At 50.8% G+C, this 15,036-nt stretch overlaps 1 non-coding gene across 1 annotated transcript; it reads right to left on the bottom strand.

Annotated features, from left to right (window-relative positions):
• Nucleotides 1-13,338: 13,338 nt before the first annotated feature.
• On the bottom strand, nucleotides 13,339-13,411 carry TRNAE-CUC (transfer RNA glutamic acid (anticodon CUC)). The gene has a single exon. It is a non-coding gene; the product is annotated as a tRNA-Glu (tRNA).
• Nucleotides 13,412-15,036: the final 1,625 nt, after the last annotated feature.

Raw genomic sequence — 15,036 nt, forward strand, 5'->3', positions numbered from 1 at the left:
CCCCTTGAGCTCCTTGACTGCCGGACTTGGTGATAGGCAGTGGCAGGAGCTGCCCTCCCGCTGGCCTTGCACCCTCCCCCACTCCCCCTACCTCTTCCCCTCTCGGCCCCTTAGCCCTGGCTCTGGGTTCAGCTTTCTCTGTGCTCTGAATATTCGCAGCCGCACCTCTTCCTATCTTTGCTCCCCTTGGGCTACAGAGCAGTCCGTCTGAAGGCAACTCCTGGAGAATGAAGATTCTCCAGCCAAAGTGACTGTGTTTGGAACCCTCCAGACCCTGGCCCCCGGCCCAGGCAGTGAGGGTGTGTGTTGGGGAGGGGACCTCCTGAGGGCAGAGTGGGTAGGCCAGGGCCTGGATATTCAGTTTCTACACTGTCAACAACCCTCTTGTTTCACAGAATCTCAGTTTCTCTGTCAGTAGCCTGGGATGACAAACACCCGTTGTGTGTGGAAAGTAGAGAAGTAAGAAATGAAGGGTAGGGAGCATCTCCTGGGTGGGGGCCTCTTCTGCCTGGATCACGGGGTGTGCTTCTTGCCACAGGGCTGCCCAGTTGGCACCGGCTGAAGAGGAGAGGAGCATAGACCCAGAGGGATCAGATATGGGAGTTCAGAGAACTACCCCGGTTCCTATTTCTAAAATCTGCCCATCCCTAGTAACCCTGAAATACCGTAGGCCACACCCCGCCTGCCTTGGTTCAGCCCACTTCAGCTCCCCCTCCTCCATCTCTGCCTCCCTAGTTCTCTCCTCAGAAAACACCCCCATGTTGATGTTCCTCTGCCAAAAACCCATTAAAGCCTTTCTACTGTCTGAGAACTGAAGTCCAGAGAAGCCCTCGTGGTCTGGCCTCCCTGCCTGCCTTACTGGAAAGGTCTCCCCAGTCATCTCAGGATTTCCTCTACAGGCTGCCCACGGGCCTCCTTTCTCTGTGCATCTGTGAGGACGCAAATACTCCAAGGAGGGGCCCCCACCCGGCATGGCTCTCTCCTCTGCCTGTGGACTCTTTCTCCCCCTTCAATGCTGAGACCACCATCGGCTCCTGTGGAAGCCACCCCTCACACCTCAGGGGAAGATGTCCCGCAGTGCTCCCCGGAGCTGACCTATGGGCGCCTTGTACCCACCGCCCGCCCACCAGATGCAGCTCTGTGGAGGCCACCACGGGGTGTGCTTTCTGCCTGGGACCCCCGCACAGTGGGGAACGCTGCCGCTTCCCCGGGGAAGTGATTGCATTGGGTTCCCTGGAAGGCAGTTTCTGAGAGGGGGTTTGTGTGCAGGATGTTTAGTGAGGAGGGCCCCGGGGCTTGGGGTGAGGGCTAGGGAGCAGAGAGGGGCAGGAGGAGGGGGCAAGCTGCCCTGCAGGCCCCATGACGGCCTCTGCAGACTGTAGGGGGGGGGCGCTCTGCTGCAGGTGTGGCCCAGTCAGAGTCCACCTGCTTTGGGCCGAGGTAGGTCTTCCCAGTACCACAGTCGATCAATGGGTCCTGGAGGCGGGCAGCTGGGAGTGGGCAGGCCCTGAGCAAGGCAGCCCTCAGCAGCTGAGGCAGAGGGGCTGACAGCTGACTGCACCTAGCAGCCATGTGAGCCCTTCTTTGAAGGGGGATTAGGGGGATTAGGATGGTACTTGACAGCATCTTCCACAGAGGGACCCCAGCTTCCCCAGAAGCATGAACTGCCTCTCCTCTGCTCCTCCATACTTCGTACTGCTTGGATGATAGCATCTTTGGCGTGGGTGTTGGGCCTACCAGCTGTTGCTAGCACAGAGAGCAAGAGGACAGCGATAGGAATATCCCCAGCACCAAGCACAGAAGAGGATTAATAGGGGCACACAGGGTCTGTCCAGGTGCCTTCAGCACTGCAATGTGTGCAGAGCACCTGCCCTCGTGAAGCCCCTCAGCTGCTCTGTTCTACCCGTGGACCCATCACCTCCCCAGGGTCCTGCTCAGTGCCAGGTGGGCCACTCTACACACAGCCCTTGGGGCACTCACATTTTGCCTGGGTTCCAGGAATGATATAAAGAAGGGGATGGAGGGTGGCTATGGGCACTCGGGCTGGGTGGCGCCAGGCACCGGGGGCTGGAATGGTAGTGAGAGGGTGGGAGGCTTGGCCTTCATCAGAGTTTCCTTCTGCAGGGAATAAGCGGCGGACAAGGGTACATTGTTTTGGCTGGGGTTGGAAGGGGGTCAGATACGAGACAGAGGGTCCCTCGGCCTCTGCCAGGGAAGAGCTGGGGCTGGCTACCATGTGGAAGGCATTTAGTCCCGAGAATAGACAGTGAGAGCTGTGGCAGTGTGGGTCGCTCAGGGCCGGCGTCCAGAGAGGCACTGGTCCTTGTGGGGAAGCTATGGAAGCAGCGGGTGGTGACATGAGTGCCCTAGGTCAGAGGGGGCCCAGACTGAGTGCACCCACAGTCTGGCAAGGCCCTGGGTGGGAGTCCCTGGCCCAAGCCTCAAAGCCTCTCCAGACTTCCATTTCCTCTGCCTTCCCTGCGCATCTGGCTGTTGTGCGAGGGTTAGTCATACACGTGAGGGGTTCCCGTGTCCCGTGGCTGTGGTGTCTGAGCCCCTGTCTGGGACCTACGGCTTGACAGAGACAAATATGATTTAATTAGGGGCCAGGTTGAAAACTCAGGGGCTGAAGCTGACGTATCCATGTGGTGTTAATTGAGGAAAAACATTAAGTCCTCCATTCTTTCCCGAGAGCCTTGCAGGCATTAGGGCGCCTCCCCCCAAGTTCATTAAACCCCCAGGGACGTGGATGACCCAAGTTAGCTCCCAATCGTGGTATGGCGGGGGTGGGAGGGAGACTTCCTTTCTAGATCAGGTTTCTCTTTGATTTTCTGGATGAGCTGGAGCCTATGGACCCTCTTTACAGCAATGTTTTCAAAAGCCTAAGATAAGGAACAAAGGATTACAAAGTAAACCAATTACATCGATCTAGTTATAAAAACTGTGCCAGAGCAATACGTGTGCGTCATTACTCACAAATTAGACAGGGAGATCCAGCAGCAGGCCCTGGTGATGCTATTTTGAAGACGTGAGGGGTATGAACACTATTTGGAGGTAACTGTGTTTTAAAGATTTTATTTATTTATTTGAGAGAGACAGAGAGAGAGAGAGAGAGAGAGAGAGAGCATGAGTGGAGGGAGAAGCATGCTTCCTGGTGGGCAGGGAACCCGACATAGGACTTGATCCTGGGACCCTGAGATCATGGCCTGAGGCGAAGGCAGATGCTTAACCGACTGAGCCACCCAGGCGCCCCTGAGGTAACTGTTAGCCCTCACGTGGGAGTTTGCTACAGCCGGCCACGTCCCGGGTGCTGTCAGCGGTGCTTGGGGCTCTGGTTCACAATGAAGGGATTGCTAGACTTCAGCAGAGCTGGGGAAAGAGGAAGCGTGTGTCGGCCCTCACGTGGAGCTCAGGTGAAGAGCCCCTGCCCTGGTCCTCAAGTGCTTGTTACTATAGCTGGGGACCGAACAGGCCAGTCACCTTTCTGATCCTTGTCTTCTCACTGGAAACGTGGGGATGACGACACTGACAAACTCAGACTTATGTGGAGGCTAAATGAGATGCTGTGTGAAGAGGCACAGCTTCTGGATGCTCGAGGCAGAAGCCTGGCTGTCACCTTGGGCACCCCCTAGGCTCCCTCCTCCCCCACCCCCTCAAGCCCTGTTACTTCCACCTGGGCACTATCTCCACGAACTCCCTTTCCATTCCCCCTGCAGCTACTCGGTGAGGCCCTGGGTTCCCAGCCTTCAGGTTGCCCCCTTCGAATCTAGGCCTTTTCAAGTGGCCAGAGTGGGATGCTCACACAGGTACAAATGAGCCACTCTCACTTCAGACCTTCCAGGGCTCCCAGGAGGTTTCAGGGCTGGGCCCAGACTCCGCAGGAAGGCTCTCTGCCGCCTGCCTCCACCCACCTCTGGGAGTCCTCTGGGGCTCTGCCTGCCTGTCATGCTGGCTCAATGGCCCTGGGCCTCTGCACCTCCAGGACCTCTGCTTGCTGCTCTCTGGCAGCACAGAGCCTTCTTCTCTTTTCCTTGTTAACCTCTCCTCTGGCTTGGTCTCAGGTGTCGGCTCCTCCCGGGAAGCCCTCTCAGACACCCAGGCCCAGGTAGTCACCCTGCCAGGGCCTCTTGTGGCATCTGTATTTCTATTGTGGTCACGGCTATCTTGTGTGCCTTTGTTGGCTCTGCCTCCTACTGTGGGGTAGGGGTGCTGATTGCGGCAAACCACGTGTCCCAGGTTCCTTGCCAGTTATGGCTTCTGGTGAGGCCCCTTCGGAGGGAAGCAATGGTGGGAGGCTGGGAGCAGTGGGGGGTAATTCTTAGCTTCTTCCCATGGAGTCTGACAGGGCCCACAGTTCTTCCATGGCCTCAGCCCCCACTGGCTGGCTCTGGTTCCTGGCTCTGGCTAACTGGGATGCATTGCTATGCTCTGTGGGTCTCTGTGTCCCTGACCAGACCCTGATTCACCTGGAAGGTTCACTTCTCCTGCCCCCTCCAGACTGTGTATGCCTCACCTCAGAACCCTTGGCACCAGCAAGCAGATGCGGCATCATGTGGTACCTCAGGCTCCTCTCTGTCCCACAAGCACCCCATGCCCATTCCCACCTTTGGGGGTTCATCTACATATTTTATGCTCCCTGTTCCTCTCTCTTTCCAGGCCCAGCCAAAGTCTGCCCTCAGGGACCCTCCCAAACACATGAAGTCTGCCTGGAAGCTCAAGCCTGGCTTGCACTAGTTCTGGTGAACTCCAGCAGGGAGGAACACACAGTTTGCTTTTGATTCAAGGCATGTCTGTCCACTTGTCCAGAGATTGTAACTCCTGATGGCGAGAATAACATGATAATACAGGCAATAATAGCTAAATGGGGCCCTGAGAAGTTACATAACTGGCCTAAAGTCACACAGCTACAGAGGGAGCAGAGCGGAGGCCAGGTTTGGAGCTGCCTGGTTCTGAAGACTGTGAGTGTATCTGCTCTGCTTTCTCCCTGGTCTTCTACCCCACTGTGCCCCTGGCAGCAACCACCCTCCAGAACGTTCAGGCTGGGGAGTTGGCGTGAGGGAGATTGAAGGGGTCTTAAAAGGTAGGCAAACCTTGGTTTCTCACTTGGGCACCAGGCCCCTGAGGTCAGAACCATACTGCTTTTTTTTTTTTTTTAAATCTTATTTATTTATTCATGAGAGACACAGAGAGAGGCAGAGACACAGGCAGAGGGAGAAGCAGGCTCCCTGTGGGGAGCCCGATGCAGGATCTTGGGATCACACCCTGAGCTGAAGGCAGATGCTCAACCCCTGAGCCACCCAGGTGCCCCTGCGTTTCCCCTTTCTTCCCGTTAGCCCTGCACCCCCAAGAACCAGGTCCATACCTTGTTCTCAGCTCACACGGTCCTCTAGCCCTTTCCAACAACTTGCTGCTTCATGTGAAACCTCATCCAGGTGATTTTCCATTTCACACTGCAAAGAATAATAGCCAGGGGGCTCTTTTTATAGGAAAAACTCAAAGCTGAGGCAGCCTCCACTCCTGGGCAGAGGGACAGAAGTCTGCAGGGCAGCAGTGCCCGAGGGGCCAGAAGAGGTCACCTCTGTATTTAGAGTTCCACCCAACCCCCGACTCTCCCCTCGACCCTCCCCTCGCTGCTGCTCTCCGTGCTGAGGCTCCGTGCTTCCTGGCCATCTGAATCCACTTCTCTCTCTTGAATCACACGCCCCTGCGAGGTCTTGGGCCCTCCTGCCTGCTTGGTCTTTCCAGGAACTTGGCATGTGATGTTCTTAAGGCTCTCTTACCCACTTGGGGAGATTAACTCCTACTGTCTGCCCACGGCCTTCCACTAGTTCCTCATGTAGGAAGCAAGGAGGGAAGCCATGTCCCTGAGCACCTACTATGTGTCATGCATGATGCTGAGCGCTTTTATTTTATTATTATTATTTTTTAAAGATTTTATTTATTCATGAGAGACACAAAGAGAGAGGCAGAGACACATGTAGAGGGAGAAGTGGGCTCTCCATGTGGGAATCAATCCCAGGACCCCAGGATCACGCCCGAGCTGAAGGCAGATGCTCAACCACTGAGCCACCCAGGTGCCCCGATGCTAAGTGCTTTTAGAGCAGAAGTGAAAACTGTCGCCATCTCTGTGACAGGTTGGTTTATCAGAAGCGGATGCTGACATGAAGTTTGGGGAGCAGGATGTTTATTAGGGGTGGATGCCTTGGGAAGGGTCGAGGAGGAGTCAGCGGGTATGGAGGAAGACGTTAGCTGCGAGGAAGGAAAGTACCTTGATGTAGAATCTTTGTTCCTAGAGTGACTCATCAATGTGTTTTCTATGCCACCAGGGAGAGAAAGTGGGTTTTTTTTTTTTTTTGAAAGTGGGTTTTGATAAGCAGATAACAAGCAGCATCAGACAATGTCTGGATCCCAGATGCCTGGTGTGGAGCTTTGCAAGATTCTGGAGGCGGGTATGGTCATGGAGGAGTAGCGACTATTGATCTTTGAAACATGCTTGGAATTTGTCTAAATGGAGGAGAGGAAAAGGTATTCCAGGGAGCAAGTAAGTATAGCATGATACAGGAGATGAAAATTGGAATCGACTGGGCCTGTGTTGTGAAAGTGAGCCAGCTGGCCAGGTCTGAGGGGAACAGAAGGAGCCAAGTAAATGAAATGGAAATGGGGAATATGAAATTCAGCTTCATTTTCTTCCATTCCATAGGCTTCTCTTGAGTATCTACTATATGCCAAAGCCACTGTCAGACCAGACAGGCCCAGAGCGAACAAGGAGGGGGGCTCTCTCTTTGCCTGGCTGATGAAGCCTCAAGTAGCAACCTGTCTTCTACATTTGGCAACTGGAGCCAGGAGGCCGAGCCGGGTGGTGGACGTGCCCTGCCTGTGGGGCTGCTGCAGGAAGGCCAATGGGGTCAGCCCTGCCTGAGTGTGACCCTCTCGCCCTGGGATTGGGCCAGGCAGTGGAGACTTCTTGAGACTTCTTCTCCTTCAGGTGAGGGGACCCTGCAGGAGATGAAGGAGGAGGGCTGCTCTACTCTATGTGCCAGGGGAGGTTGAGGGGCCCTAGTGCTCTTTGGGTCTCCAAGGAGGACAAAAGTGGGGCTGACATGAGCCCTTGCTCCCGTGAGGTGCCTTTGGGATGAGGCTTGGCTGGGAGGAGGGCAGCCAAGGAGATGGGAAGTCAAGAGATGGGAGAGTGGGTACTGTGGCTTCCAGGTGATGGGGTTTTTCTCACCTGTAAAACAACAACAAAAACCCAAAAATAGAGAAAAAGCAAACAACATCTTGATTCAGCTTAAGAGCTGCCAGCTTTTTCTTTTGCCCAGTGAGGACACCAGGAGAAAAACCAGTGTTAGGAATTGAATTGTGTCTCCTACAAAAATAATGTTGACGTCTTGACCCCTGGTACTTGTGAGTACAATCTTATTTGGAGATAGGGTTGTTGCAGATCTGATTGGTTAAAATGAGATTGTGCTGGAGTAGAATGGGCCCCAATCCAATTTGATCAGCGCCCTTATAAAAAGACAGAATTGGGACCCAGAGGAAAGGCGACGAAGAAGACACAGGGGAAGGACATGTGAAGGCAAGGGGCAGAGATGCAGCTGCAAACCTAGGAAGGCCAAGGATTGCCAGTCCCCACCGGAAGCTGGGGAGAGGCAAGGGAGGGTCTACCTAGAGTCTCAGAGGGAGTGGGGCCCTACGGGCACCTTGATTTTGGACACCGAGCCTCCAGAACTGTGAGACGATCCATTTCTCTAGTTTTAAGCCACACGGTTTGTGGTCCTTTGTTATCGCAGCCCCAGGAAACAAACATACCCACCGTCTAATGTCACCCATATTTAGGATATTCTAACTCCCAGAGTAAAACTGACCATTTCAGGATACCCTCTGAGTTGAATGCATTTAGCTTTATGCAAAATCTACTCTGGGGATACAGTTTTCTCCTTTCATCTTGGACCAATGATGGACCTAGACTAGACCCCTCCTGGACTGGGACTTGTGGGCTGCTGCTGTGCAGAGGAAATGGGTCAGGGTGGCATCCACTGTGGCCCTGGGGGGTCCTCACCCCTCCTCTGGCTTCTGTGTCCTTCAGGGTTAGACTGTGAACTCTCCTTGGTCCCTCCTGCCTCTGAGGCTGGGTGATCTGCCCTCAGGGATGGCTGTCTAGAGGCTTAGGTGTCTGTAAAATGTTCCTTAGTTAATGGCTTGGAAATGCACATCCAAAGCTATGGGATGTCCCCAAACCTGGGAGGATGAAAATGGCTGTACTGAGGATAGCATGAATAATGCTTGTCTTATAGGATACTCAGAGGACACAGTGAATATTGTACAGGCTGAGACAATGACCACCCTGTCTTCCAGGGCCCAGGGAAGGTGACCATTTTGGCTTTGTGATTGGGTGCTAAAGTGTATGCAGCAGAGAAGCATTTAGACTGGTGGCCTGTGAGTGTGTCTGTGTTGATGTCACTGTTGCCTGTGCAATTTTAAGCTTTTAGAGCTGCACTTCTCAGAGTGTGTCCTGCAGAACATGAGTTCATTGTAATATTAATAGAGATCAGGGGAACGATGATTTAGTGGTAAAATATTCCTGAGAAATATTGGGTCCTACAGCCTTACATGGATTCCTCTCCTGGAGAACATCTCAGAGCCTTCAGTATGCTTAAGGACATTGGGCATTGTTAGCATGCAGTATTTCCCAAATTCAATGGACAGTGGAACTTTCTTCTCCTTATACATGGTGTATCCCCTGAGACTATTTTCTGAAGAATACTCCCTAGGGGCCATTCTTCTAGAAACTAGGATTCTGGATTTCTCTACTCAGTACCTAGCGGAACGCGTTGTACAACTTCATACTTAACCTGGCCTGCTGATGCTAGTGGTCAGGTGATGTCAATGTTGGTAACGATGGTAAAGATGAGGGTAGTGATCATGGTTCTGGTGGTTCTGGTGACATTCGTGTTAAGGACGTTGGTAATGAGGGTGGGTACTTTGGTGTAACTTTAGTAATCCTCTAAGGAGAAGGAACTCCCAACTCAGAGCTTCTGTATATTGATGACACTATTAGGCCTTACAGAGTAAATGACCCGGCTAATAGCAAAGAGATGGTGCCCAGAGGACCAGGAATGTGTAACTGAGGGAGGTCAATGGGCCCAGAGCTAGTAAAGTGCTTAGCAACATGGGAAACCCACTGAGTGTATACTTTGTTTTCTGGAGACTCTATCAACTTGAATGTAATAAAAATAATTTTTGTGAATGCAGGATTCTTAGCAGTGTGAGTGGGTGGAGAATCCTGTGAAGGCTTGTGAACACATCAAACAATGATGCTAAAAAGTGGGTTTGCTTCTTCTAGGCTTTGTCTGTTTGGAATGGCCCATTGGCAGCTCAGTCCTGCTGGAGAATGTAAGATGACTTATGACCCTCCAAAAGTGTGCCGAGGGAATTGTGAAGGCAGCAGTGAGGTGGCTGCATGGTAGCAGTTGGGTTACTGGCAATGGGCATGGTGGGCTGATGATAGGAGTGATAATGGTGGTGGCAGGGTCATGGTGAAGGTGAGGACAATGCCGGTGGTGACGAGAGAGGTAATGAGCATGACAGAAGCCATGATGGTAGGGCTGCAGTAGGTGATGAAGGTAGTGATGTGGACACCCTGGAGTTGTGATATTGGTGAGTGTTGGGGGAATTATGGTGAGCACTGTCTACTGGTAAGAGTCTAAGTGACTCTGTGTCCTCCTGCCTCCTTTCTTTATGGGCAGGTCAGATTTTGTGAGTTGCCACCCAGCCTGATAAGAACAAGATCTTGCTTCAGGAGGCATTTAGTTGTCTTCTGTGTAGAGAAGGGGCTCCTCATTTTATCCATAAATTAGGCTCGTAAACTTTCCACTTTGCAATTTGCAGGTTGTCAACCCCACAAATCACTCCTGCCTGGAATATGGAGCTTGAACAAATAAATCACACATATGATTCAAGTCAGCAGCAATGTCATCATTGCATAGGGGTCCAGACCTGGGCCGACCTACCCAGGGGACACGGGCGGCCCCTCTCAGCATTGTTCAAGCCAAGCACACCATGATTCAACACTGAATTTCTAGACAGAGGCCCTTATATCAAAGTGACATTTAATAGCACACTTCTCCCTCATTGGAGTGGGGCCTCGCTGGGGGTGGTGGACATACAGCTTCCCTGGGAGAGGGAGGAATGACTCTCAGAGGCAAGCTTATGCCCTTTCCCTATAAGAAGACCACCGGTGGGTCACCAACCTATAATTCACCCGGCCTGGCTGCTGATGTGGTGTTACTCTATGTAACCAGAGCACAGCTCTGCTCCCCTCTTCCTGCACATGCCCATTCCACCCGATTTTAAGGAAGAAATACAGCTCTGCCTGGACCTGTGTGAGGGTGGCCCCTGCCTTAAAAGGTGGTAAGACAGGGGATGGCTGCCTGTAGGTAGATTTTTTGCAACCACGTAGCACATTCTGGCAAGGGCTGCCCATTGGTTTACCTTAGGCTTGGTATTTTTTGGTCCTTGCTGTTCCTCGAGGGTAGCACTTGGTCAAAGCCTTGCCTGCCTCTGGGTGGGTAGAGCTTTCATAGTTGTCCATTATTTTCACAGCACATATCTAAAGCCATGGCAACTGTTCAATAAAAGCCATTTCCCCTTGTTTCTTCATGTTGTTATACAATGGGGGCAAAGTGACAGTGGGGTTGCCCTTTTGGCTCTTTTCTGGAAGGAATTATTGGTTTTCTTTCTTTATTTTTGTTTCTTTTCTTTTATTTCTTTCCCTTTAGGAATGAAATAACATTCTGGCAACCTTTGGAAAATAATCTGAGCTGGTTAGCAGTGTGTTAAAGTAGGTTGAACATCTCATTCACAGAGCTATCAAGTATCTTCCTATGACCTGAGATGGTTGGAATTCCAATTAGCTGCCGTGTGGGGGTGTGGGGGTATGGGGGAGAAGGCTCTTGTTTTGGCATTCTAGAAATGAGGGTCTTGGTGTGGGGGGACTTCTGGGGTTTAGTAAATGAGAAATTCTAGAACACATTGGAATTAAACATTTTTGGTTTGGAATAGAAATGTAAATGGGCAGCCCGGGTGGCTCAGCAGTTTTGTGCTGCCTTCAGCCCAGGGCCTGATCCTGGAGACCCAGGATCGAGTCCCACGTCGGGCTCCCTGCATGGAGCCTGCTTCTCCCTCTGCCTGTGTCTCTGCCTCTCTCTCTCTCCTCTCTGTGTATTCTCATGAATAAATAAATAAAATCTTAAAAAAAAAAGACCATGCCCTTCTCCTGTGTAATGTGATTATGGAAAAGGAAAACCAGAGTGCCCGACACCTGGTCAAGAGCACACCTGACAGTATCCCTGGAGATCAAACAAATTCTGCAGTCCCCTCTCCCCAGTTCTGTGATCAGTTATGAAAAGATCAAGTATCAGAGGGCCACATACAGAAAGACTCCCTGCCCAGGTCTAGCTCCTACCTGGAGAGCCCAGGCATTAGAAGCACATAGCAAACAGCTCAAGGAATACAGATATGAAACTCTTCAAATCAGCGTTGATGGCACAGTGTCCAGGTGCACCTGTGGGTCTCACTTAAGTGAGAGCTGGACTTTCCCAAAGTCAGAAGGCTCCTGGAACTCACCTACTGAGGGCAGTGTCTTGGAGAGCCTGGGCCATGATGAGAGAGGGAAGGTTGTTTAGGACAGACTGCTAGGCCATCCAGAGAGCCTGGTCCAAGCTCCAGGGAGTGCAGGGAGCCAGTAGCTCAAGGGGAAGGTGAGGGGAGGTGGCTGGAGTTTGCAGGGGAAGGAGAACTTTTTCGAAATAGAGGGACCAGTGAAAGCCCACATGCTCCCCACCCTCCAAGGCTACAATTTAGAGACTTAAAAATATGCCCGCCATGTTTTCCTACTTTGATGTGTGAACATGAGGCAATCTAGTTGGAGAGAGGAAAAAAATAAACCAAACTGCCGAGTAACATCCTTTGAAAAGAAATACAGACTTTGAAAAAGAAAAGAACTGCAACAACTTGTGGAAGCTTTCAAAGTGTGCTTTCTTTTCTTATTTATTTTTATTTTTAGAGTAGGCCCCACACCCAACATGGGGCTTGAACTCACGACCTGGGGATCAAGAGTTGGATGTTCTACTGACTGAGCCAGGCAGGCACCCCTTTTCTTTTCTCATTTATTATTAATTTTTTTAGATTAAAAAATTATTTGAGAGAGAGAGAGAGAGAGAGAGCACAAGCAGAGGGGGAGGCAGAGGAAGAAGCAGATGCCCCATTGAGCAAGGAGCCAATATGGGGCTCGATCTCAGGACCTGGAAATCATGACCTGACCTAAAGGCAGATGCCCAACCATATGAGCCACCCAGGTGCCCCTCTTTTCTTGTTTTTAAAAGCCCAAGTGTTTTGGGGAAATCTGTGTTGTTGTCTCAGACTCCAGAACAGATGAACATCTGTGCAACTTCAGCTGGTGGCTCAGGGAGACAAAGGAAACTCCCAAATAGGCTTCTTTTTAATCATTGTCCCCAAACACTGTGGAGGGCTGGTTGGTGCCTGCTTCCCGTCACTTGCTAATCACCACTCTGGTGTTGGCACCTGCCCACCTGCCCCGCTGACCACCCTTCTCCACAGGTGCTGTGTCTGCTCCCCAGCTCTGCTCCCCTGAACTCCTCATAGGCTTCTTCATCCCCACACCTCCCTGGCTCTGCCTCCTTGGCTGGGCTTTCAGGCAAATCTTGCATCTGGTTCTTTTTGCTTCTTTCTCCCTTTGTCTTTGTTTGCTTTTAGGAGGAGAGGGTTATTTTTTTATGACCCCCCACTGTTTTCTTCACGGTTTGTGGTTGTTTTCTGCTCCCTTCAACTGTCCTCAGCCCCTCACTTATCTTCATTCTACTGGGCTCTCCGCCACCTGCTTCCAGCTGGGCCAGATGCTTCTTCAAGCTTAACTCAGGCCTTCAGAGATGTGTGGCTTCCATTTCTCTCGGGGGAAGGTTTTTCATTTGTTTTGTTTTGTTTTTCCTCTTTTCTATTTGTGTTTCTCCATGCAGGATATTGGGTGTTTATAAGCTTCTCAGGAGAGCGTACTTTTGAAATGAGAGGGTTGCTTCTGAATTTCTGGGCTGCATGCTGAGATAAGACTGTCTTGAAATGCCTGCTCTCATGAGCAGTAGTGTTAAATTTCTACCCCGGCCCCTCCTCACCCTGTTGGGCCACCCTCTACATATGTCTCCTGGAGCAAAAAGCAAATCCAAGAACATCTTACTCCCTCAAACCTCCTCCTCCTCCTCCTCCTCCTTCTTATTTTCTTTTTTTTTTTTTTAGATTTTTTTTTTTTAATTTTTAAGGAATCTCTGCCCAATGTGGGGCTCAAACCCACAACTCTGAGATCGAGAGTCACATGCTCTACCAACTAAGCCAGCCAGGCACCCCCAAACCCCCTTTAAACTTAATAAAGAGATACCACAAAAAATTGGAACATGGAAGAAATAAAAATTCTCAGCTGTGTCACAAACAGTTCTTCACCAAGTTATTAAGATATTGCAATTGTGTGATGTAGATTAAAAACATGTATTGCTCTTAATCCTTGTTACTTACCCTCATGAAACATTTGCTTTCATGAAGGTTCCTGGCTCCTGGTTCCTGGACCAACAGCATCAGCATCTCCTGGGAGCTGGTTAGAAGTGAGAATTCCAGCCCCACTTCAGACCTATGGAATCACAATCTGCATTAAAAAAAAACTTATTTATTTGAGAGAGAGAGAGAGAATACATGAGTGGGGGTGGGGAGAGGAAGGGAGACAGAGAGAGAATCCCAAGCAGACTCCCCACTGAGCATGGAGCCTGTCATGGGGCTCCATTCCAGGATCCTGAGATCATGACCTGAGCAGAAATCAAGAGTCAGACAGCCAAATGACTGAGCCACCCAGTCGCCTGTCTCAGAATCTGCATTTTAAAACATCCCCAGGTGATTCCTGTGCATATTAGCATTTACAAAGTCCTGCTTTAATAGCTGTTAAAAACATTAAATGGCCCATTATACCCGAACAAAAATCAACCAAGTATTTCAACGATCATATGATACAGCAGGAAGACTGCGGCCAGAATATCTTATTTTAGTCTCTGCTCACAGAGAAGCCATTGAGTTGACCTGGCCTCAGGTTCCATGTTCCAAATGGGATGACAAGAACACTCACCCACCCTCTGCACCAATCAGGGTTGGTGTAAGGAGTTTTTGGGTAAAGATTAAGTGAAACAAATGGATCAAATGGTCTTTGTAACGCAAAGATGTTAGCTTTTACAGTGTACACACTGCCTCATTTTAATTGTGGGGGATCTTAGCTCTTCCTTTGCCAGAGTCTGCCTAATGCAGCCCTGAGTCACCACCTGACCAGTCACCTGGTCATGATGCACCAGGATGGGATGGATCGGAATACCTTATTCATAAATGGGGACCACAGTAACTTCTGCTTTAGGGCACACTTGCCAGTTTTTTGCCTTTGACCAGCATCTGAAAGTCCTTCCTACCACTGGGGAATTTCCTCCCCTATGGGTCTTAGTGGGAAGTTGGACTGTTTCAAAGTAAGAAAGATTGAAAGGCAGACTCTTGCTTCTCCCTGCTGGTCTGCCAACGTCCACCTCTACCTGTTGGCCTAGGACATTGGCAGCACTGGCTCAGGCTCAACGAAGCTCACCCTGCCCTCTAGGAGTTTGAATCTGGGACATGTGATGCAGAGACACAGGGATGCTGGAGGTTTATTTAGCAGCTATAGTGGCAGTGGTGTTAGTGGCAGCCACATAGGCATGTGTCCATTCAGTGATGACATTAGCAGTTCATGATTGAACTCAGGTCCTGGCTTCCCTTGGCTCTTGCACATTTTCTGAACATTTCCTGTAATTCTATGAAATGCCCAATATCTCCTTGGTAAGCTGTTTTTCTGATGAAATCACCCTACTTGGTTTCTATTAGTTGCTACCTAGAAGCCTGAGTGATGACTACCTATCCTGCTGCCTTGGTCTGAGAAATAAGGAGATAATACACAATAGATAGCAC

Source organism: Nyctereutes procyonoides, unplaced genomic scaffold (genome assembly GCF_905146905.1).
Source record: "Nyctereutes procyonoides isolate TBG_1078 unplaced genomic scaffold, NYPRO_anot_genome, whole genome shotgun sequence".
In the NCBI taxonomy this organism is placed as follows: domain Eukaryota; kingdom Metazoa; phylum Chordata; class Mammalia; order Carnivora; family Canidae; genus Nyctereutes; species Nyctereutes procyonoides.